Raw genomic sequence first — 22512 nt, forward strand, 5'->3', positions numbered from 1 at the left:
CTCCAACCAACCAGCCAATTCGCTCAAACCTCTCTCCACCCGAAGGCTTTGAGAGGCGATCGCAACCCGTTACCCTGGGACTAAGCCCTCTCCCCAATAGCAACAAGTGGGTGAAGCCCAGGCAATAAACCTGGGCGATCCCACAAGGCCGAGGAGAGGGGTACCCGAGTACCTTCTGACCAGATCTCCTGTATTACTACACTTGATCTTAGCCAAAAGGCCGAGAAGCGATAACCGTGAAAGGGGCGGGCCCAACAAGGTGCCCTTCATGGGCACTATCACTGCTTGCTGTCAGGGAGGCTGCCAGACAATTTTCCATGCACACTCTGGGCTGGGGGGCAGTCAACCACCAGTACACACAGCAGAACCTAAACCCATACCATTATTGCTAAGCAGCAAGACAGGGGCCCATTGCACTCCCACGGGGCCTTTTTAAATGCAATCCATAACCCGGATTTGCCAGGAACCCTTCTTACTCCTCCTACTTGCATGTGACACTGGGCTTAGGATCTGCATAGGAAACACACACACAAGCACACACCTACCTTTGTTGCCTGCAGATGCCTCCTTGGCTGTCCCCAAACGGTATCAAACCAACACCCACGGGAAGCTGTAAGCATAGAGGACATGCCTGCACCCCATTGGACTTACCTGTGTGGGTTAAACCCGGGTTATTTGACAACCTATGGCGGTGATGGTTCTGCTCAGGCAGAGCAGTGCTGATGCTCCTCATAAAGCTGTCGCTGCTGTGAAGGTTCTAGGTGACATCACAAATCCCTATGGTTACATACACAACAAAGCTGGGTTGTTGTTGTTTACACTCTGCAAGGCCTGTGGAAGTGAGTGACATCATAGCACTGTAGTTCTGAGGGTTCTAGATGGATGCAACAATCTCCTGTTGCTTCTATGAAGGCCATAATAGACGACATCACCAAACAGCTCCATAGTCACATACACAGCAAAGGAGAGATGTTGTTTACACCTAGTGATGTCAGTGGTATTGAGTGACATCACAGCACAGTGCTAAGGCTCCTGGGCCTGGACACAGCAGCGGCTGCAATATCTCAAAGGAGAATACGTTTATATATATGTGTGTGTGTGCGCGTATATATATATATATATATATATATATATATATATTTCTCCGCCGAAATCACTTTTAAACCCATTTCCACCTTTTTTTCCCTTCTCTTCCTCTTACTTTTTTTTCACGTTTTTTTACGTTTTTCTCCTTTTCGCCTCTTTTCTGGGCGTATTATTCTTCTTTTTCTTCTTTTTTTTCGTCTAATGCATACCCCATCAGTGCAGCAATGCTTATTCAATACCGCCAGCAGATGGAGACACTGGGGGATAATTTTCTAAGGATTTATACTGATTTTTCCTGTCTGAATTTGTCGCACAGAAAGTTGCAGGCCAAATATGTGTGACATTTCTGCGACTTTAGCTTCTAGAGCATTTTTACAACATTATACATAGGTGCTGAATACATAAAAAGCGACTGTTCAGCGACAGACAAGTCGCATCGGCTGAAAGTAGGCCAGAATGTCAGTCCATGTTGGAGCAGGTTTAGATACAGTCTAAAGTATAGATCTCAAAGTCTGTGCACAGAATTTAGCAAGGGCCTCGCACCTTCTGATGCATCAGGTAGGTGCACAATAGCATAGCCTAACCCTCTGTACTTTGGTCTATATTGATGCGGGACATAGACAGCCAGCTGATGACCAATCCATTAGTGCAATGGATGGCTGGAAGCATTTGTCTTTGCCTTTGCAATACCACAGAAGCAATGCATGGTCAATGTACAGCAATGACACACCTGTGTGAACAGCCAGGAGACCCCCCCCCCCCCCCCCATGTTATGTTACATAGTTACATAGTTAGTACGGTCGAAAAAAGACATATGTCCATCAAGTTCAACCAGGGAATTAAGGGGTAGGGGTGTGGCGCGATATTGGGGAAGGGATGAGATTTTATATTTCTTCATAAGCATTAATCTTATTTTGTCAATTAGGAACATTCAGCACCCACCCGCTATCAAGGCAGCTGCCTATCATGTCATGCCCTACCTGCACAGGTGTGCTGGCTACTCAAATGATCCAATTAAGGAGGCCATTTAGTCAGCAGCAGCAGAAGTCCTGTGCCTGGACGCTCCAACAGCGGCCAGACACAAGCAGAAGCAGAAGCAGCAGAAGCAGCAGCAGCACCACCTTTTGTTTTTTGGCTGCAGCAGCAGCAAGGCCCACAGGGCTGGCTAGCTGGCTAGCCAGCAAGCAGGTAGCAATGAAAGTAGGAATCTTTCTTTTTAACCCTGTAAGGGGGTGGTGCACTGTACCCGAAGATACTGCCATATCGGGTCAATGCATAGGGCGACGGAAGCAAGCTTCGAAATCGGCCCCCGTTCTCAAAAATCCATTTAATATATGGTCCCCAGATAGGGGACGTATCAGATATTAAACTGATAAGAACAGATACTACACTTGATCTTAGCCAAAAGGCCGAGAAGCGATAACCGTGAAAGGGGCGGGCCCAACAAGGTGCCCTTCATGGGCACTATCACTGCTTGCTGTCAGGGAGGCTGCCAGACAATTTTCCATGCACACTCTGGGCTGGGGGGCAGTCAACCACCAGTACACACAGCAGAACCTAAACCCATACCATTATTGCTAAGCAGCAAGACAGGGGCCCATTGCACTCCCACGGGGCCTTTTTAAATGCAATCCATAACCCGGATTTGCCAGGAACCCTTCTTACTCCTCCTACTTGCATGTGACACTGGGCTTAGGATCTGCATAGGAAACACACACACAAGCACACACCTACCTTTGTTGCCTGCAGATGCCTCCTTGGCTGTCCCCAAACGGTATCAAACCAACACCTACGGGAAGCTGTAAGCATAGAGGACATGCCTGCACCCCATTGGACTTACCTGTGTGGGTTAAACCCGGGTTATTTGACAACCTATGGCGGTGATGGTTCTGCTCAGGCAGAGCAGTGCTGATGCTCCTCATAAAGCTGTCGCTGCTGTGAAGGTTCTAGGTGACATCACAAATCCCTATGGTTACATACACAACAAAGCTGGGTTGTTGTTGTTTACACTCTGCAAGGCCTGTGGAAGTGAGTGACATCATAGCACTGTAGTTCTGAGGGTTCTAGATGGATGCAACAATCTCCTGTTGCTTCTATGAAGGCCATAATAGACGACATCACCAAACAGCTCCATAGTCACATACACAGCAAAGGAGAGATGTTGTTTACACCTAGTGATGTCAGTGGTATTGAGTGACATCACAGCACAGTGCTAAGGCTCCTGGGCCTGGACACAGCAGCGGCTGCAATATCTCAACGGAGAATACGTTTATATATATGTGTGTGTGTGCGCGTATATATATATATATATATATATATATATATATATATATATATATTTCTCCGCCGAAATCACTTTTAAACCCATTTCCACCTTTTTTTCCCTTCTCTTCCTCTTACTTTTTTTTCACGTTTTTTTACGTTTTTCTCCTTTTCGCCTCTTTTCTGGGCGTATTATTCTTCTTTTTCTTCTTTTTTTTCGTCTAATGCATACCCCATCAGTGCAGCAATGCTTATTCAATACCGCCAGCAGATGGAGACACTGGGGGATAATTTTCTAAGGATTTATACTGATTTTTCCTGTCTGAATTTGTCGCACAGAAAGTTGCAGGCCAAATATGTGTGACATTTCTGCGACTTTAGCTTCTAGAGCATTTTTACAACATTATACATAGGTGCTGAATACATAAAAAGCGACTGTTCAGCGACAGACAAGTCGCATCGGCTGAAAGTAGGCCAGAATGTCAGTCCATGTTGGAGCAGGTTTAGATACAGTCTAAAGTATAGATCTCAAAGTCTGTGCACAGAATTTAGCAAGGGCCTCGCACCTTCTGATGCATCAGGTAGGTGCACAATAGCATAGCCTAACCCTCTGTACTTTGGTCTATATTGATGCGGGACATAGACAGCCAGCTGATGACCAATCCATTAGTGCAATGGATGGCTGGAAGCATTTGTCTTTGCCTTTGCAATACCACAGAAGCAATGCATGGTCAATGTACACCAATGACACACCTGTGTGAACAGCCAGGAGACCCCCCCCCCCATGTTATGTTACATAGTTACATAGTTAGTACGGTCGAAAAAAGACATATGTCCATCAAGTTCAACCAGGGAATTAAGGGGTAGGGGTGTGGCGCGATATTGGGGAAGGGATGAGATTTTATATTTCTTCATAAGCATTAATCTTATTTTGTCAATTAGGAACATTCAGCACCCACCCGCTATCAAGGCAGCTGCCTATCATGTCATGCCCTACCTGCACAGGTGTGCTGGCTACTCAAATGATCCAATTAAGGAGGCCATTTAGTCAGCAGCAGCAGAAGTCCTGTGCCTGGACGCTCCAACAGCGGCCAGACACAAGCAGAAGCAGAAGCAGCAGCAGCACCACCTTTTGTTTTTTGGCTGCAGCAGCAGCAAGGCCCACAGGGCTGGCTAGCTGGCTAGCCAGCAAGCAGGTAGCAATGAAAGTAGGAATCTTTCTTTTTAACCCTGTAAGGGGGTGGTGCACTGTACCCGAAGATACTGCCATATCGGGTCAATGCATAGGGCGACGGAAGCAAGCTTCGAAATCGGCCCCCGTTCTCAAAAATCCATTTAATATATGGTCCCCAGATAGGGGACGTATCAGATATTAAACTGATAAGAACAGATACTACACTTGATCTTAGCCAAAAGGCCGAGAAGCGATCACCGTGAAAGGGGCGGGCCCAACAAGGTGCCCTTCATGGGCACTATCACTGCTTGCTGTCAGGGAGGCTGCCAGACAATTTTCCATGCACACTCTGGGCTGGGGGGCAGTCAACCACCAGTACACACAGCAGAACCTAAACCCATACCATTATTGCTAAGCAGCAAGACAGGGGCCCATTGCACTCCCACGGGGCCTTTTTAAATGCAATCCATAACCCGGATTTGCCAGGAACCCTTCTTACTCCTCCTACTTGCATGTGACACTGGGCTTAGGATCTGCATAGGAAACACACACACAAGCACACACCTACCTTTGTTGCCTGCAGATGCCTCCTTGGCTGTCCCCAAACGGTATCAAACCAACACCCACGGGAAGCTGTAAGCATAGAGGACATGCCTGCACCCCATTGGACTTACCTGTGTGGGTTAAACCCGGGTTATTTGACAACCTATGGCGGTGATGGTTCTGCTCAGGCAGAGCAGTGCTGATGCTCCTCATAAAGCTGTCGCTGCTGTGAAGGTTCTAGGTGACATCACAAATCCCTATGGTTACATACACAACAAAGCTGGGTTGTTGTTGTTTACACTCTGCAAGGCCTGTGGAAGTGAGTGACATCATAGCACTGTAGTTCTGAGGGTTCTAGATGGATGCAACAATCTCCTGTTGCTTCTATGAAGGCCATAATAGACGACATCACCAAACAGCTCCATAGTCACATACACAGCAAAGGAGAGATGTTGTTTACACCTAGTGATGTCAGTGGTATTGAGTGACATCACAGCACAGTGCTAAGGCTCCTGGGCCTGGACACAGCAGCGGCTGCAATATCTCAACGGAGAATACGTTTATATATATGTTTGTGTGTGCGCGTATATATATATATATATATATATATATATATATATATATATATATATTTCTCCGCCGAAATCACTTTTAAACCCATTTCCACCTTTTTTTCCCTTCTCTTCCTCTTACTTTTTTTTCAAGTTTTTTTACGTTTTTCTCCTTTTCGCCTCTTTTCTGGGCGTATTATTCTTCTTTTTCTTCTTTTTTTTCGTCTAATGCATACCCCATCAGTGCAGCAATGCTTATTCAATACCGCCAGCAGATGGAGACACTGGGGGATAATTTTCTAAGGATTTATACTGATTTTTCCTGTCTGAATTTGTCGCACAGAAAGTTGCAGGCCAAATATGTGTGACATTTCTGCGACTTTAGCTTCTAGAGCATTTTTACAACATTATACATAGGTGCTGAATACATAAAAAGCGACTGTTCAGCGACAGACAAGTCGCATCGGCTGAAAGTAGGCCAGAATGTCAGTCCATGTTGGAGCAGGTTTAGATACAGTCTAAAGTATAGATCTCAAAGTCTGTGCACAGAATTTAGCAAGGGCCTCGCACCTTCTGATGCATCAGGTAGGTGCACAATAGCATAGCCTAACCCTCTGTACTTTTGTCTATATTGATGCGGGACATAGACAGCCAGCTGATGACCAATCCATTAGTGCAATGGATGGCTGGAAGCATTTGTCTTTGCCTTTGCAATACCACAGAAGCAATGCATGGTCAATGTACAGCAATGACACACCTGTGTGAACAGCCAGGAGACACCCCCCCCCCCCCCCCCCCCATGTTATGTTACATAGTTACATAGTTAGTACGGTCGAAAAAAGACATATGTCCATCAAGTTCAACCAGGGAATTAAGGGGTAGGGGTGTGGCGCGATATTGGGGAAGGGATGAGATTTTATATTTCTTCATAAGCATTAATCTTATTTTGTCAATTAGGAACATTCAGCACCCACCCGCTATCAAGGCAGCTGCCTATCATGTCATGCCCTACCTGCACAGGTGTGCTGGCTACTCAAATGATCCAATTAAGGAGGCCATTTAGTCAGCAGCAGCAGAAGTCCTGTGCCTGGACGCTCCAACAGCGGCCAGACACAAGCAGAAGCAGAAGCAGCAGAAGCAGCAGCAGCACCACCTTTTGTTTTTTGGCTGCAGCAGCAGCAAGGCCCACAGGGCTGGCTAGCTGGCTAGCCAGCAAGCAGGTAGCAATGAAAGTAGGAATCTTTCTTTTTAACCCTGTAAGGGGGTGGTGCACTGTACCCGAAGATACTGCCATATCGGGTCAATGCATAGGGCGACGGAAGCAAGCTTCGAAATCGGCCCCCGTTCTCAAAAATCCATTTAATATATGGTCCCCAGATAGGGGACGTATCAGATATTAAACTGATAAGAACAGATACTACACTTGATCTTAGCCAAAAGGCCGAGAAGCGATAACCGTGAAAGGGGCGGGCCCAACAAGGTGCCCTTCATGGGCACTATCACTGCTTGCTGTCAGGGAGGCTGCCAGACAATTTTCCATGCACACTCTGGGCTGGGGGGCAGTCAACCACCAGTACACACAGCAGAACCTAAACCCATACCATTATTGCTAAGCAGCAAGACAGGGGCCCATTGCACTCCCACGGGGCCTTTTTAAATGCAATCCATAACCCGGATTTGCCAGGAACCCTTCTTACTCCTCCTACTTGCATGTGACACTGGGCTTAGGATCTGCATAGGAAACACACACACAAGCACACACCTACCTTTGTTGCCTGCAGATGCCTCCTTGGCTGTCCCCAAACGGTATCAAACCAACACCCACGGGAAGCTGTAAGCATAGAGGACATGCCTGCACCCCATTGGACTTACCTGTGTGGGTTAAACCCGGGTTATTTGACAACCTATGGCGGTGATGGTTCTGCTCAGGCAGAGCAGTGCTGATGCTCCTCATAAAGCTGTCGCTGCTGTGAAGGTTCTAGGTGACATCACAAATCCCTATGGTTACATACACAACAAAGCTGGGTTGTTGTTGTTTACACTCTGCAAGGCCTGTGGAAGTGAGTGACATCATAGCACTGTAGTTCTGAGGGTTCTAGATGGATGCAACAATCTCCTGTTGCTTCTATGAAGGCCATAATAGACGACATCACCAAACAGCTCCATAGTCACATACACAGCAAAGGAGAGATGTTGTTTACACCTAGTGATGTCAGTGGTATTGAGTGACATCACAGCACAGTGCTAAGGCTCCTGGGCCTGGACACAGCAGCGGCTGCAATATCTCAACGGAGAATACGTTTATATATATGTGTGTGTGTGCGCGTATATATATATATATATATATATATATATATATATATATATTTCTCCGCCGAAATCACTTTTAAACCCATTTCCACCTTTTTTTCCCTTCTCTTCCTCTTACTTTTTTTTCACGTTTTTTTACGTTTTTCTCCTTTTCGCCTCTTTTCTGGGCGTATTATTCTTCTTTTTCTTCTTTTTTTTCGTCTAATGCATACCCCATCAGTGCAGCAATGCTTATTCAATACCGCCAGCAGATGGAGACACTGGGGGATAATTTTCTAAGGATTTATACTGATTTTTCCTGTCTGAATTTGTTGCACAGAAAGTTGCAGGCCAAATATGTGTGACATTTCTGCGACTTTAGCTTCTAGAGCATTTTTACAACATTATACATAGGTGCTGAATACATAAAAAGCGACTGTTCAGCGACAGACAAGTCACATCGGCTGAAAGTAGGCCAGAATGTCAGTCCATGTTGGAGCAGGTTTAGATACAGTCTAAAGTATAGATCTCAAAGTCTGTGCACAGAATTTAGCAAGGGCCTCGCACCTTCTGATGCATCAGGTAGGTGCACAATAGCATAGCCTAACCCTCTGTACTTTGGTCTATATTGATGCGGGACATAGACAGCCAGCTGATGACCAATCCATTAGTGCAATGGATGGCTGGAAGCATTTGTCTTTGCCTTTGCAATACCACAGAAGCAATGCATGGTCAATGTACAGCAATGACACACCTGTGTGAACAGCCAGGAGACCCCCCCCCCCCCCCATGTTATGTTACATAGTTACATAGTTAGTACGGTCGAAAAAAGACATATGTCCATCAAGTTCAACCAGGGAATTAAGGGGTAGGGGTGTGGCGCGATATTGGGGAAGGGATGAGATTTTATATTTCTTCATAAGCATTAATCTTATTTTGTCAATTAGGAACATTCAGCACCCACCCGCTATCAAGGCAGCTGCCTATCATGTCATGCCCTACCTGCACAGGTGTGCTGGCTACTCAAATGATCCAATTAAGGAGGCCATTTAGTCAGCAGCAGCAGAAGTCCTGTGCCTGGACGCTCCAACAGCGGCCAGACACAAGCAGAAGCAGAAGCAGCAGAAGCAGCAGCAGCACCACCTTTTGTTTTTTGGCTGCAGCAGCAGCAAGGCCCACAGGGCTGGCTAGCTGGCTAGCCAGCAAGCAGGTAGCAATGAAAGTAGGAATCTTTATTTTTAACCCTGTAAGGGGGTGGTGCACTGTACCCGAAGATACTGCCATATCGGGTCAATGCATAGGGCGACGGAAGCAAGCTTCGAAATCGGCCCCCGTTCTCAAAAATCCATTTAATATATGGTCCCCAGATAGGGGACGTATCAGATATTAAACTGATAAGAACAGATACTACACTTGATCTTAGCCAAAAGGCCGAGAAGCGATAACCGTGAAAGGGGCGGGCCCAACAAGGTGCCCTTCATGGGCACTATCACTGCTTGCTGTCAGGGAGGCTGCCAGACAATTTTCCATGCACACTCTGGGCTGGGGGGCAGTCAACCACCAGTACACACAGCAGAACCTAAACCCATACCATTATTGCTAAGCAGCAAGACAGGGGCCCATTGCACTCCCACGGGGCCTTTTTAAATGCAATCCATAACCCGGATTTGCCAGGAACCCTTCTTACTCCTCCTACTTGCATGTGACACTGGGCTTAGGATCTGCATAGGAAACACACACACAAGCACACACCTACCTTTGTTGCCTGCAGATGCCTCCTTGGCTGTCCCCAAACGGTATCAAACCAACACCCACGGGAAGCTGTAAGCATAGAGGACATGCCTGCACCCCATTGGACTTACCTGTGTGGGTTAAACCCGGGTTATTTGACAACCTATGGCGGTGATGGTTCTGCTCAGGCAGAGCAGTGCTGATGCTCCTCATAAAGCTGTCGCTGCTGTGAAGGTTCTAGGTGACATCACAAATCCCTATGGTTACATACACAACAAAGCTGGGTTGTTGTTGTTTACACTCTGCAAGGCCTGTGGAAGTGAGTGACATCATAGCACTGTAGTTCTGAGGGTTCTAGATGGATGCAACAATCTCCTGTTGCTTCTATGAAGGCCATAATAGACGACATCACCAAACAGCTCCATAGTCACATACACAGCAAAGGAGAGATGTTGTTTACACCTAGTGATGTCAGTGGTATTGAGTGACATCACAGCACAGTGCTAAGGCTCCTGGGCCTGGACACAGCAGCGGCTGCAATATCTCAACGGAGAATACGTTTATATATATGTGTGTGTGTGCGCGTATATATATATATATATATATATATATATATATATATATATTTCTCCGCCGAAATCACTTTTAAACCCATTTCCACCTTTTTTTCCCTTCTCTTCCTCTTACTTTTTTTTCACGTTTTTTTACGTTTTTCTCCTTTTCGCCTCTTTTCTGGGCGTATTATTCTTCTTTTTCTTCTTTTTTTTCGTCTAATGCATACCCCATCAGTGCAGCAATGCTTATTCAATACCGCCAGCAGATGGAGACACTGGGGGATAATTTTCTAAGGATTTATACTGATTTTTCCTGTCTGAATTTGTCGCACAGAAAGTTGCAGGCCAAATATGTGTGACATTTCTGCGACTTTAGCTTCTAGAGCATTTTTACAACATTATACATAGGTGCTGAATACATAAAAAGCGACTGTTCAGCGACAGACAAGTCGCATCGGCTGAAAGTAGGCCAGAATGTCAGTCCATGTTGGAGCAGGTTTAGATACAGTCTAAAGTATAGATCTCAAAGTCTGTGCACGGAATTTAGCAAGGGCCTCGCACCTTCTGATGCATCAGGTAGGTGCACAATAGCATAGCCTAACCCTCTGTACTTTGGTCTATATTGATGCGGGACATAGACAGCCAGCTGATGACCAATCCATTAGTGCAATGGATGGCTGGAAGCATTTGTCTTTGCCTTTGCAATACCACAGAAGCAATGCATGGTCAATATACAGCAATGACACACCTGTGTGAACAGCCAGGAGACCCCCCCCCCCCCCCCCATGTTATGTTACATAGTTACATAGTTAGTACGGTCGAAAAAAGACATATGTCCATCAAGTTCAACCAGGGAATTAAGGGGTAGGGGTGTGGCGCGATATTGGGGAAGGGATGAGATTTTATATTTCTTCATAAGCATTAATCTTATTTTGTCAATTAGGAACATTCAGCACCCACCCGCTATCAAGGCAGCTGCCTATCATGTCATGCCCTACCTGCACAGGTGTGCTGGCTACTCAAATGATCCAATTAAGGAGGCCATTTAGTCAGCAGCAGCAGAAGTCCTGTGCCTGGACGCTCCAACAGCGGCCAGACACAAGCAGAAGCAGAAGCAGCAGAAGCAGCAGCAGCACCACCTTTTGTTTTTTGGCTGCAGCAGCAGCAAGGCCCACAGGGCTGGCTAGCTGGCTAGCCAGCAAGCAGGTAGCAATGAAAGTAGGAATCTTTCTTTTTAACCCTGTAAGGGGGTGGTGCACTGTACCCGAAGATACTGCCATATCGGGTCAATGCATAGGGCGACGGAAGCAAGCTTCGAAATCGGCCCCCGTTCTCAAAAATCCATTTAATATATGGTCCCCAGATAGGGGACGTATCAGATATTAAACTGATAAGAACAGATTTTTTTTTTTTTTTTTTTTTTACATTTTTATTGAAAAAAACTCAAAAACTTAAATACATCACAAAAAATGTTTACAATACATCAAATACTGTTTTCCATAAATGTAAATTCCACATAGCTAATGCTTTTTTCTGCCCATATCTCTTTTTATCAATTAAATAGTACAAGTAAACTTCACTGTATATCATCTTCAAACATTCTTTTTCACAAATAAAATCTCTTTTGAAGACAAGGATATTACGAACTTTCCATAATACATTTTTTGTACAGTTGATAAAAATCCACAAAATTCTCTCTTTTTCTTTTGTAACTCCATCACTTTTGCCATATAAAACAACTTCATGATTTAAAACTTTTAGACCTGTTAGGAATTTCAATAAAGAACCAATTAGTCTAAAAACCTTTTGTGCAAAATAACAATTCCAGAAAAGGTGCAAAACAGTTTCATCTATATTGCAATTATCCCGGGGACAGACACATACAGCATTTAGACCTCTTCTATATTGGAAAAATCTTACCGGAAGACACTCATGGATAATCATCCATGCTAAATCCTTGTGCTCATTAAAAAGATATGGCTCGTTTACCTTTTTCCATATTTGTACACACCTATTATAAGAAAAATTAGAGACCATACATATTTCTTCTTGCAAATTTAACTGTACTTCTATCTTGCGAGCATCCCTCAAGGTTAACAAGTCAAAGTCTTTAAGGTTATACATACGTATAATTTTTTCTAAGATGGCATAATGTTTAGGCGGAGTTAAAAGTACAGGAGAAGATAATGATAAAAACACCCATTCTCTTTTTCTAAAAATATGTCCCGCAGAGTACTTTAAAAAACAGGACCATACACTTTTCATAAAAAGTCCCCTAAAACACCAACTAAAAAACCTTAAGTATAAAAATTTTCTAATACAGGGAACCTGTTTTCCTCCATTTTTTTGTGACTTATACATAGTATCTCTTTTTAATTTTTCTGTTTTAGAACTCCATAGAAACTCAAAGAGAATCCTTTGAAGTTGCCTAGACATAAGTTCATTAGGAGGATAAATCATATTTAAATAGAGCATAATGGGTATTAGCATAGCCTTAATCACCAAAATTTTACCTTCTAAGGATAATTTCCTAAGGGACCAAAAGTCTACCTTTTTCTTTACCTTTTCTTTTACCATTAGCCAACTTTCCTCACCATTGTTATTTTTATCAAAGATGACTCCAAGGATTTTTATTTTTTCTGACTGTAATTTTAGGTTTGGTATTTGCACGTTTTCCCATTTACCTATATAAAAACAGTCACATTTAGATAAATTAAGTTTAAAAGCAGAAGCTTTACAAAAGAAATCAGTAACATCAACAACTCTTTGTAAAGAGAAGGCACTTTCACAAAAAACATTAATATCATCCATATAGCCACACACTTTAAGGGTGGCATTATTACCTCCAGGAACTGGCACTCCTTTTATTATTTTATCATTCCTTATTAAGTTTAACAGAGGTTCTATTGTACATATAAACAGTATAGGAGACAAAGGGCAGCCTTGCTTTACCCCTGATGATAAATTAATAAAATCTATAAGGAAACCATTTATTAAAATCCTGCTAAAAGAACCTTTATATAAGAGAGCAATTTGCTTAATAAATATGTTAGGAAAACCCATGCGTTGTAAAACCATCCATAAAAAACAATGTGATACTCTATCGAACGCTTTATGAAAATCTAGAGATAGAATGGCTAGATTTTGATTCCGCTCTTGCTGATACCATATGATGTCCCTAATAGCATTTAAAGGTTCAGCTACACTCCTTCCTGGGACACCACATACCTGATCCACATGGATGACCTTGTACAAAAACGGCTTCATTCTGTTAACAAAAATTTTTGACATAATCTTATAATCAACATTAAGAAGCGTAATTGGTCTCCAATTTTCTAAGCTGTTCCTATCCCCCTTTTTGGGGATCAGAGACACTATACCACTCCTCCAAGATAAAGGTAGAACATCAGAATTAAAAGCCTCCTTAAAAATATTAAGCAAATCATCTTTAAAAATCTCCCAAAAGGTTTTATAAAACTCTACAGGAAGTCCATCAGAACCTGGTGTTTTACCTGTGGATAAACTTTTAGCAGCAATTTCTAATTCTTGGCATCTTACTTCTGTGCAAAGTGCATCTTGGTCCTCCTTACTTAAACCACAATCTAAAGTGCTTAGGAGAAAATTAGCAGCAGATATATCAATGGGTTTCTCATTAAACAGATCTTGATAAAAGGATTTAGCTTTGGATAACATTCCTACATTAGTAGTTTCATCCTCAATGTTAATCATTAACTTTTTTGTTTCCATTACCTTTTTAAAAAAGAATCTTGTACACTTTTCATCCTTCTCTTTACATTCAACTTTGGAGTTAAAAATTATTTCTTTCCCTTTGTTAGTTATAGCCTTCTGAATATCACTTTTAACACTTAAAATCAGATCATCTACATATACACCCAGCTCTTTGAGTTGATAATAGGTTTGTAGTTTTGTGTTAAGATCTCTATACCATTTCAATTTCTCTTTTGTTTTTTTAACACCCATCTTAATAAAATACTCTTTAAATTTTACCTTGCAGAATTCCTACCATGCTAAAAGAGAATTAAAATTAGTCCTTGAGTTCTGCAATTTTTTAAAAAGATAGATAAAATTACATTTAATTTCTTCATCTTCAAGCAAAGAGACATTCAGACGCCAGACTCCTTTGGCTCTGCAAACCCCATCAAACTTACATGTAGCAGATAAAATCTTATGATCTGAAAAAAAGGTAGAAGTCAATTGCATATTCCCATAAAATGCAAATCCAGAAGCAAAAATATAATCAATCCTTGACATATAAAGGCTATTCTCCCAGGTATACCCAGGGTCATTAGGGAAAGAGGTTCTCCACAAATCTTTTAAATTAAAATCAACTATAAAATCCTTTAGTTGTTTTTCAGTCTTATCTTTCCTTTGTTCAGATCCTCCAGCCCGCTCCTCTCCTGCCATTATACAATTAAAATCACCAGCGATGATAAGCGGGGATGAACCCGGTAAATAAAACTGAATTTTCTCTAATAAATCAGATCTTTCATCCTTATCTGGAGAGGCATATACATTTAAAAGTCTCATATTCATGTCATTATAAATAATATGAACGAGCAGGGCTCTACCGGGTACAATGTCTGTGAAGGAGGTAACTTTATACTCACTGCTCTTGAACAGTATGCCAACACCAGTCACTTTCCTCTCATTATCCCCTGACCACACAGACGGGCCAAGAGTCCATTCAGATCTCAAAGATGAATAATTGATATCATAATCAATGGCACATTCCTGTAAAAATAAAATGTCTGTAGGCAAAGAAGACAAGAAAGAAAATAAAGCAGTCCTCCTCTCTGGGCTCTTCAAACTCCTCACATTGAAGGAGGAGATATTAACACTTGGTAGCTCCTGGGTCATTCATTATCCTCAGACAAAGAACCCCAATCTGTAGGTGGTGACACAAATTCCTCAATATTAACAGGGTCGGATGCTGTTATAACCTTTTGGCAGACAATCTCCACGTTCCCCTCGTCCGCACTAACTCGACCACTCCTTTTGATGTTAAGGCCCTTTTCCTCTTTCCGGTCTCTGCTTTTCCTCTTTCGCCGTTCTTCTACATCCATCTCCTCTGTATCCCTTCTGGGCGGTCCAGGACCCTCAACTTCCATGAGAGGAGAACCCCTCACTTCTGTCTCAGGTCCCACGACCTTCCCCGGGGACACAATGCTTTTGGAGACATGAGCCACAGCAGGTATCACAGGAATTCCGGTAGCAGAAGACTCAGGCATCACTTTCAGGGTGTGGGTCTTAGGCACAGGCACAGCATCCATGGAGCTCTTCCTCATCGAGGGACCAGCCGACGTAGCCACAATATTGGCCCAGGAGCGTTGAGGACAATCCTTAAAAGCGTGTCCTTTCCGCTTACACACATTACACAGAATCTCATTTTGACAGTCCAAAGTGGTGTGGCCTTTTTGGCCACATCTTTTGCAAATAACCACTTCCTCTTTGCAAGATTCTTGTGTATGACCATATTCATGGCATTTCCTGCAATAATACGGCATCCCAGGGTAGAATAAATAGCCACGTTTACGCCCAATTAAAAAATTTGCAGGTGGGCGACACAGACCTCCAATTCCTCTCACATCTTCTCTGAACTTAACAGCAAACTTATGCTTTCCAGTCCAAAAGTCCATTGCATTCATTATTTTATGAGAGTATTTGACTTCCGCACAATATTGGTTTAAAAATAAGACAATGTCTCTTATATCCACGTATGGATCGTGCATAGTAACCACCAGTGGAACATCGCCATTAGAATATAGAGCAATGAAAACAAGTCCTTTCATATCCTCCTCATTGGCAAGCTCCCGAACTTTCTCAAACATATGGTCACATGCAGATGCGGAAGTCAAGGTAAGAATGAAAAGTCCTTTACCTGGGTCTTTTAGGCAAAACACATCTTCTCTCTGAATGTGCAATAAATCCAGCATAATTCTCTTGACAAAAAATTCCAAAGTCATCTTCTCCTTTTTCTCCTCATCCACTTCAATACGGAAGGTGTTCTTAATCCGAGTTTCAGTATGCGCAGCAAACCTAAGGGTCGCCATGGGGGATCGCCTTCCCGTTCTTTGTAAGTCCTCCTCCTATAGCAGCATGAGGCTTAAGACGGCTAAAAAACCGCCGATGCCTCAAGGCCGAAGGTTCGACGAACTCAGAGCCCCTTGACAAGATACAAGATCTTAGCCAAAAGGCCGAAAAGCGATAACCGTGAAAGGGGCGGGCCCAACAAGGTGCCCTTCATGGGCACTATCACTGCTTGCTGTCAGGGAGGCTGCCAGACAATTTTCCATGCACACTCTGGGCTGGGGGGCAGTCAACCACCAGTACACACAGCAGAACCTAAACCCATACCATTATTGCTAAGCAGCAAGACAGGGGCCCATTGCACTCCCACGGGGCCTTTTTAAATGCAATCCATAACCCGGATTTGCCAGGAACCCTTCTTACTCCTCCTACTTGCATGTGACACTGGGCTTAGGATCTGCATAGGAAACACACACACAAGCACACACCTACCTTTGTTGCCTGCAGATGCCTCCTTGGCTGTCCCCAAACGGTATCAAACCAACACCCACGGGAAGCTGTAAGCATAGAGGACATGCCTGCACCCCATTGGACTTACCTGTGTGGGTTAAACCCGGGTTATTTGACAACCTATGGCGGTGATGGTTCTGCTCAGGCAGAGCAGTGCTGATGCTCCTCATAAAGCTGTCGCTGCTGTGAAGGTTCTAGGTGACATCACAAATCCCTATGGTTACATACACAACAAAGCTGGGTTGTTGTTGTTTACACTCTGCAAGGCCTGTGGAAGTGAGTGACATCATAGCACTGTAGTTCTGAGGGTTCTAGATGGATGCAACAATCTCCTGTTGCTTCTATGAAGGCCATAATAGACGACATCACCAAACAGCTCCATAGTCACATACACAGCAAAGGAGAGATGTTGTTTACACCTAGTGATGTCAGTGGTATTGAGTGACATCACAGCACAGTGCTAAGGCTCCTGGGCCTGGACACAGCAGCGGCTGCAATATCTCAACGGAGAATACGTTTATATATATGTGTGTGTGTGCGCGTATATATATATATATATATATATATATATATATATATATATATATATATTTCTCCGCCGAAATCACTTTTAAACCCATTTCCACCTTTTTTTCCCTTCTCTTCCTCTTACTTTTTTTTCACGTTTTTTTACGTTTTTCTCCTTTTCGCCTCTTTTCTGGGCGTATTATTCTTCTTTTTCTTCTTTTTTTTTCGTCTAATGCATACCCCATCAGTGCAGCAATGCTTATTCAATACCGCCAGCAGATGGAGACACTGGGGGATAATTTTCTAAGGATTTATACTGATTTTTCCTGTCTGAATTTGTCGCACAGAAAGTTGCAGGCCAAATATGTGTGACATTTCTGCGACTTTAGCTTCTAGAGCATTTTTACAACATTATACATAGGTGCTGAATACATAAAAAGCGACTGTTCAGCGACAGACAAGTCACATCGGCTGAAAGTAGGCCAGAATGTCAGTCCATGTTGGAGCAGGTTTAGATACAGTCTAAAGTATAGATCTCAAAGTCTGTGCACAGAATTTAGCAAGGGCCTCGCACCTTCTGATGCATCAGGTAGGTGCACAATAGCATAGCCTAACCCTCTGTACTTTGGTCTATATTGATGCGGGACATAGACAGCCAGCTGATGACCAATCCATTAGTGCAATGGATGGCTGGAAGCATTTGTCTTTGCCTTTGCAATACCACAGAAGCAATGCATGGTCAATGTACAGCAATGACACACCTGTGTGAACAGCCAGGAGACCCCCCCCCCATGTTATGTTACATAGTTACATAGTTAGTACGGTCGAAAAAAGACATATGTCCATCAAGTTCAACCAGGGAATTAAGGGGTAGGGGTGTGGCGCGATATTGGGGAAGGGATGAGATTTTATATTTCTTCATAAGCATTAATCTTATTTTGTCAATTAGGAACATTCAGCACCCACCCGCTATCAAGGCAGCTGCCTATCATGTCATGCCCTACCTGCACAGGTGTGCTGGCTACTCAAATGATCCAATTAAGGAGGCCATTTAGTCAGCAGCAGCAGAAGTCCTGTGCCTGGACGCTCCAACAGCGGCCAGACACAAGCAGAAGCAGAAGCAGCAGAAGCAGCAGCAGCACCACCTTTTGTTTTTTGGCTGCAGCAGCAGCAAGGCCCACAGGGCTGGCTAGCTGGCTAGCCAGCAAGCAGGTAGCAATGAAAGTAGGAATCTTTCTTTTTAACCCTGTAAGGGGGTGGTGCACTGTACCCGAAGATACTGCCATATCGGGTCAATGCATAGGGCGACGGAAGCAAGCTTCGAAATCGGCCCCCGTTCTCAAAAATCCATTTAATATATGGTCCCCAGATAGGGGATGTATCAGATATTAAACTGATAAGAACAGATACTACACTTGATCTGAGCCAAAAGGCCGAGAAGCGATAACCGTGAAAGGGGCGGGCCCAACAAGGTGCCCTTCATGGGCACTATCACTGCTTGCTGTCAGGGAGGCTGCCAGACAATTTTCCATGCACACTCTGGGCTGGGGGGCAGTCAACCACCAGTACACACAGCAGAACCTAAACCCATACCATTATTGCTAAGCAGCAAGACAGGGGCCCATTGCACTCCCACGGGGCCTTTTTAAATGCAATCCATAACCCGGATTTGCCAGGAACCCTTCTTACTCCTCCTACTTGCATGTGACACTGGGCTTAGGATCTGCATAGGAAACACACACACAAGCACACACCTACCTTTGTTGCCTGCAGATGCCTCCTTGGCTGTCCCCAAACGGTATCAAACCAACACCCACGGGAAGCTGTAAGCATAGAGGACATGCCTGCACCCCATTGGACTTACCTGTGTGGGTTAAACCCGGGTTATTTGACAACCTATGGCGGTGATGGTTCTGCTCAGGCAGAGCAGTGCTGATGCTCCTCATAAAGCTGTCGCTGCTGTGAAGGTTCTAGGTGACATCACAAATCCCTATGGTTACATACACAACAAAGCTGGGTTGTTGTTGTTTACACTCTGCAAGGCCTGTGGAAGTGAGTGACATCATAGCACTGTAGTTCTGAGGGTTCTAGATGGATGCAACAATCTCCTGTTGCTTCTATGAAGGCCATAATAGACGACATCACCAAACAGCTCCATAGTCACATACACAGCAAAGGAGAGATGTTGTTTACACCTAGTGATGTCAGTGGTATTGAGTGACATCACAGCACAGTGCTAAGGCTCCTGGGCCTGGACACAGCAGCGGCTGCAATATCTCAACGGAGAATACGTTTATATATATGTGTGTGTGTGCGCGTATATATATATATATATATATATATATATATATATATATATATATATATATATTTCTCCGCCGAAATCACTTTTAAACCCATTTCCACCTTTTTTTCCCTTCTCTTCCTCTTACTTTTTTTTCACGTTTTTTTACGTTTTTCTCCTTTTCGCCTCTTTTCTGGGCGTATTATTCTTCTTTTTCTTCTTTTTTTTCGTCTAATGCATACCCCATCAGTGCAGCAATGCTTATTCAATACCGCCAGCAGATGGAGACACTGGGGGATAATTTTCTAAGGATTTATACTGATTTTTCCTGTCTGAATTTGTCGCACAGAAAGTTGCAGGCCAAATATGTGTGACATTTCTGCGACTTTAGCTTCTAGAGCATTTTTACAACATTATACATAGGTGCTGAATACATAAAAAGCGACTGTTCAGCGACAGACAAGTCGCATCGGCTGAAAGTAGGCCAGAATGTCAGTCCATGTTGGAGCAGGTTTAGATACAGTCTAAAGTATAGATCTCAAAGTCTGTGCACAGAATTTAGCAAGGGCCTCGCACCTTCTGATGCATCAGGTAGGTGCACAATAGCATAGCCTAACCCTCTGTACTTTGGTCTATATTGATGCGGGACATAGACAGCCAGCTGATGACCAATCCATTAGTGCAATGGATGGCTGGAAGCATTTGTCTTTGCCTTTGCAATACCACAGAAGCAATGCATGGTCAATGTACAGCAATGACACACCTGTGTGAACAGCCAGGAGACCCCCCCCCCCCATGTTATGTTACATAGTTACATAGTTAGTACGGTCGAAAAAAGACATATGTCCATCAAGTTCAACCAGGGAATTAAGGGGTAGGGGTGTGGCGCGATATTGGGGAAGGGATGAGATTTTATATTTCTTCATAAGCATTAATCTTATTTTGTCAATTAGGAACATTCAGCACCCACCCGCTATCAAGGCAGCTGCCTATCATGTCATGCCCTACCTGCACAGGTGTGCTGGCTACTCAAATGATCCAATTAAGGAGGCCATTTAGTCAGCAGCAGCAGAAGTCCTGTGCCTGGACGCTCCAACAGCGGCCAGACACAAGCAGAAGCAGCAGAAGCAGCAGAAGCACCACCTTTTGTTTTTTGGCTGCAGCAGCAGCAAGGCCCACAGGGCTGGCTAGCTGGCTAGCCAGCAAGCAGGTAGCAATGAAAGTAGGAATCTTTCTTTTTAACCCTGTAAGGGGGTGGTGCACTGTACCCGAAGATACTGCCATATCGGGTCAATGCATAGGGCGACGGAAGCAAGCTTCGAAATCGGCCCCCGTTCTCAAAAATCCATTTAATATATGGTCCCCAGATAGGGGACGTATCAGATATTAAACTGATAAGAACAGATACTACACTTGATCTTAGCCAAAAGGCCGAGAAGCGATAACCGTGAAAGGGGCGGGCCCAACAAGGTGCCCTTCATGGGCACTATCACTGCTTGCTGTCAGGGAGGCTGCCAGACAATTTTCCATGCACACTCTGGGCTGGGGGGCAGTCAACCACCAGTACACACAGCAGAACCTAAACCCATACCATTATTGCTAAGCAGCAAGACAGGGGCCCATTGCACTCCCACGGGCCTTTTTAAATGCAATCCATAACCCGGATTTGCCAGGAACCCTTCTTACTCCTCCTACTTGCATGTGACACTGGGCTTAGGATCTGCATAGGAAACACACACACAAGCACACACCTACCTTTGTTGCCTGCAGATGCCTCCTTGGCTGTCCCCAAACGGTATCAAACCAACACCCACGGGAAGCTGTAAGCATAGAGGACATGCCTGCACCCATTGGACTTACCTGTGTGGGTTAAACCCGGGTTATTTGACAACCTATGGCGGTGATGGTTCTGCTCAGGCAGAGCAGTGCTGATGCTCCTCATAAAGCTGTCGCTGCTGTGAAGGTTCTAGGTGACATCACAAATCCCTATGGTTACATACACAACAAAGCTGGGTTGTTGTTGTTTACACTCTGCAAGGCCTGTGGAAGTGAGTGACATCATAGCACTGTAGTTCTGAGGGTTCTAGATGGATGCAACAATCTCCTGTTGCTTCTATGAAGGCCATAATAGACGACATCACCAAACAGCTCCATAGTCACATACACAGCAAAGGAGAGATGTTGTTTACACCTAGTGATGTCAGTGGTATTGAGTGACATCACAGCACAGTGCTAAGGCTCCTGGGCCTGGACACAGCAGCGGCTGCAATATCTCAACGGAGAATACGTTTATATATATGTGTGTGTGTGCGCGTATATATATATATATATATATATATATATATATATATATATATATATATTTCTCCGCCGAAATCACTTTTAAACCCATTTCCACCTTTTTTTCCCCTTCTCTTCCTCTTCCTTTTTTTTCAAGTTTTTTTACGTTTTTCTCCTTTTCGCCTCTTTTCTGGGCGTATTATTCTTCTTTTTCTTCTTTTTTTTTCGTCTAATGCATACCCCATCAGTGCAGCAATGCTTATTCAATACCGCCAGCAGATGGAGACACTGGGGGATAATTTTCTAAGGATTTATACTGATTTTTCCTGTCTGAATTTGTCGCACAGAAAGTTGCAGGCCAAATATGTGTGACATTTCTGCGACTTTAGCTTCTAGAGCATTTTTACAACATTATACATTAGGTGCTGAATACATAAAAAGCGACTGTTTCAGCGACAGACAAGTCGCATCGGCTGAAAGTAGGCCAGAATGTCAGTCCATGTTGGAGCAGGTTTAGATACAGTCTAAAGTATAGATCTCAAAGTCTGTGCACAGAATTTAGCAAGGGCCTCGCACCTTCTGATGCATCAGGTAGGTGCACAATAGCATAGCCTAACCCTCTGTACTTTGGTCTATATTGATGCGGGACATAGACAGCCAGCTGATGACCAATCCATTAGTGCAATGGATGGC

At 43.9% G+C, this 22512-nt stretch overlaps 7 non-coding genes and 1 pseudogene across 7 annotated transcripts; all 8 read right to left on the minus strand.

The window, feature by feature from the left end:
* Positions 1-99: 99 nt before the first annotated feature.
* Positions 100-232, minus strand: LOC130335761 (U2 spliceosomal RNA; annotated as a pseudogene).
* Positions 233-2316: 2084 nt separating this feature from the next.
* On the minus strand, positions 2317-2507 carry LOC130335711 (U2 spliceosomal RNA). The gene has a single exon (XR_008877285.1). It is a non-coding gene; the product is annotated as a U2 spliceosomal RNA (small nuclear RNA).
* A 2079-nt stretch (positions 2508-4586) lies between these two features.
* Positions 4587-4777, minus strand: LOC130335712 (U2 spliceosomal RNA). Its single transcript, XR_008877286.1, has one exon. It is a non-coding gene; the product is annotated as a U2 spliceosomal RNA (small nuclear RNA).
* A 2101-nt stretch (positions 4778-6878) lies between these two features.
* On the minus strand, positions 6879-7069 carry LOC130335713 (U2 spliceosomal RNA). The gene has a single exon (XR_008877287.1). It is a non-coding gene; the product is annotated as a U2 spliceosomal RNA (small nuclear RNA).
* A 2088-nt stretch (positions 7070-9157) lies between these two features.
* LOC130335714 (U2 spliceosomal RNA) lies at positions 9158-9348 on the minus strand. The gene has a single exon (XR_008877288.1). It is a non-coding gene; the product is annotated as a U2 spliceosomal RNA (small nuclear RNA).
* Positions 9349-11438: 2090 nt separating this feature from the next.
* LOC130335740 (U2 spliceosomal RNA) lies at positions 11439-11634 on the minus strand. The gene has a single exon (XR_008877308.1). It is a non-coding gene; the product is annotated as a U2 spliceosomal RNA (small nuclear RNA).
* A 6875-nt stretch (positions 11635-18509) lies between these two features.
* Positions 18510-18700, minus strand: LOC130335725 (U2 spliceosomal RNA). The gene has a single exon (XR_008877298.1). It is a non-coding gene; the product is annotated as a U2 spliceosomal RNA (small nuclear RNA).
* Positions 18701-20791: 2091 nt separating this feature from the next.
* Positions 20792-20982, minus strand: LOC130335715 (U2 spliceosomal RNA). Its single transcript, XR_008877289.1, has one exon. It is a non-coding gene; the product is annotated as a U2 spliceosomal RNA (small nuclear RNA).
* Positions 20983-22512: the final 1530 nt, after the last annotated feature.

The sequence above is a fragment of the Hyla sarda genome, unplaced genomic scaffold, assembly GCF_029499605.1.
Source record: "Hyla sarda isolate aHylSar1 unplaced genomic scaffold, aHylSar1.hap1 scaffold_456, whole genome shotgun sequence".
In the NCBI taxonomy this organism is placed as follows: domain Eukaryota; kingdom Metazoa; phylum Chordata; class Amphibia; order Anura; family Hylidae; genus Hyla; species Hyla sarda.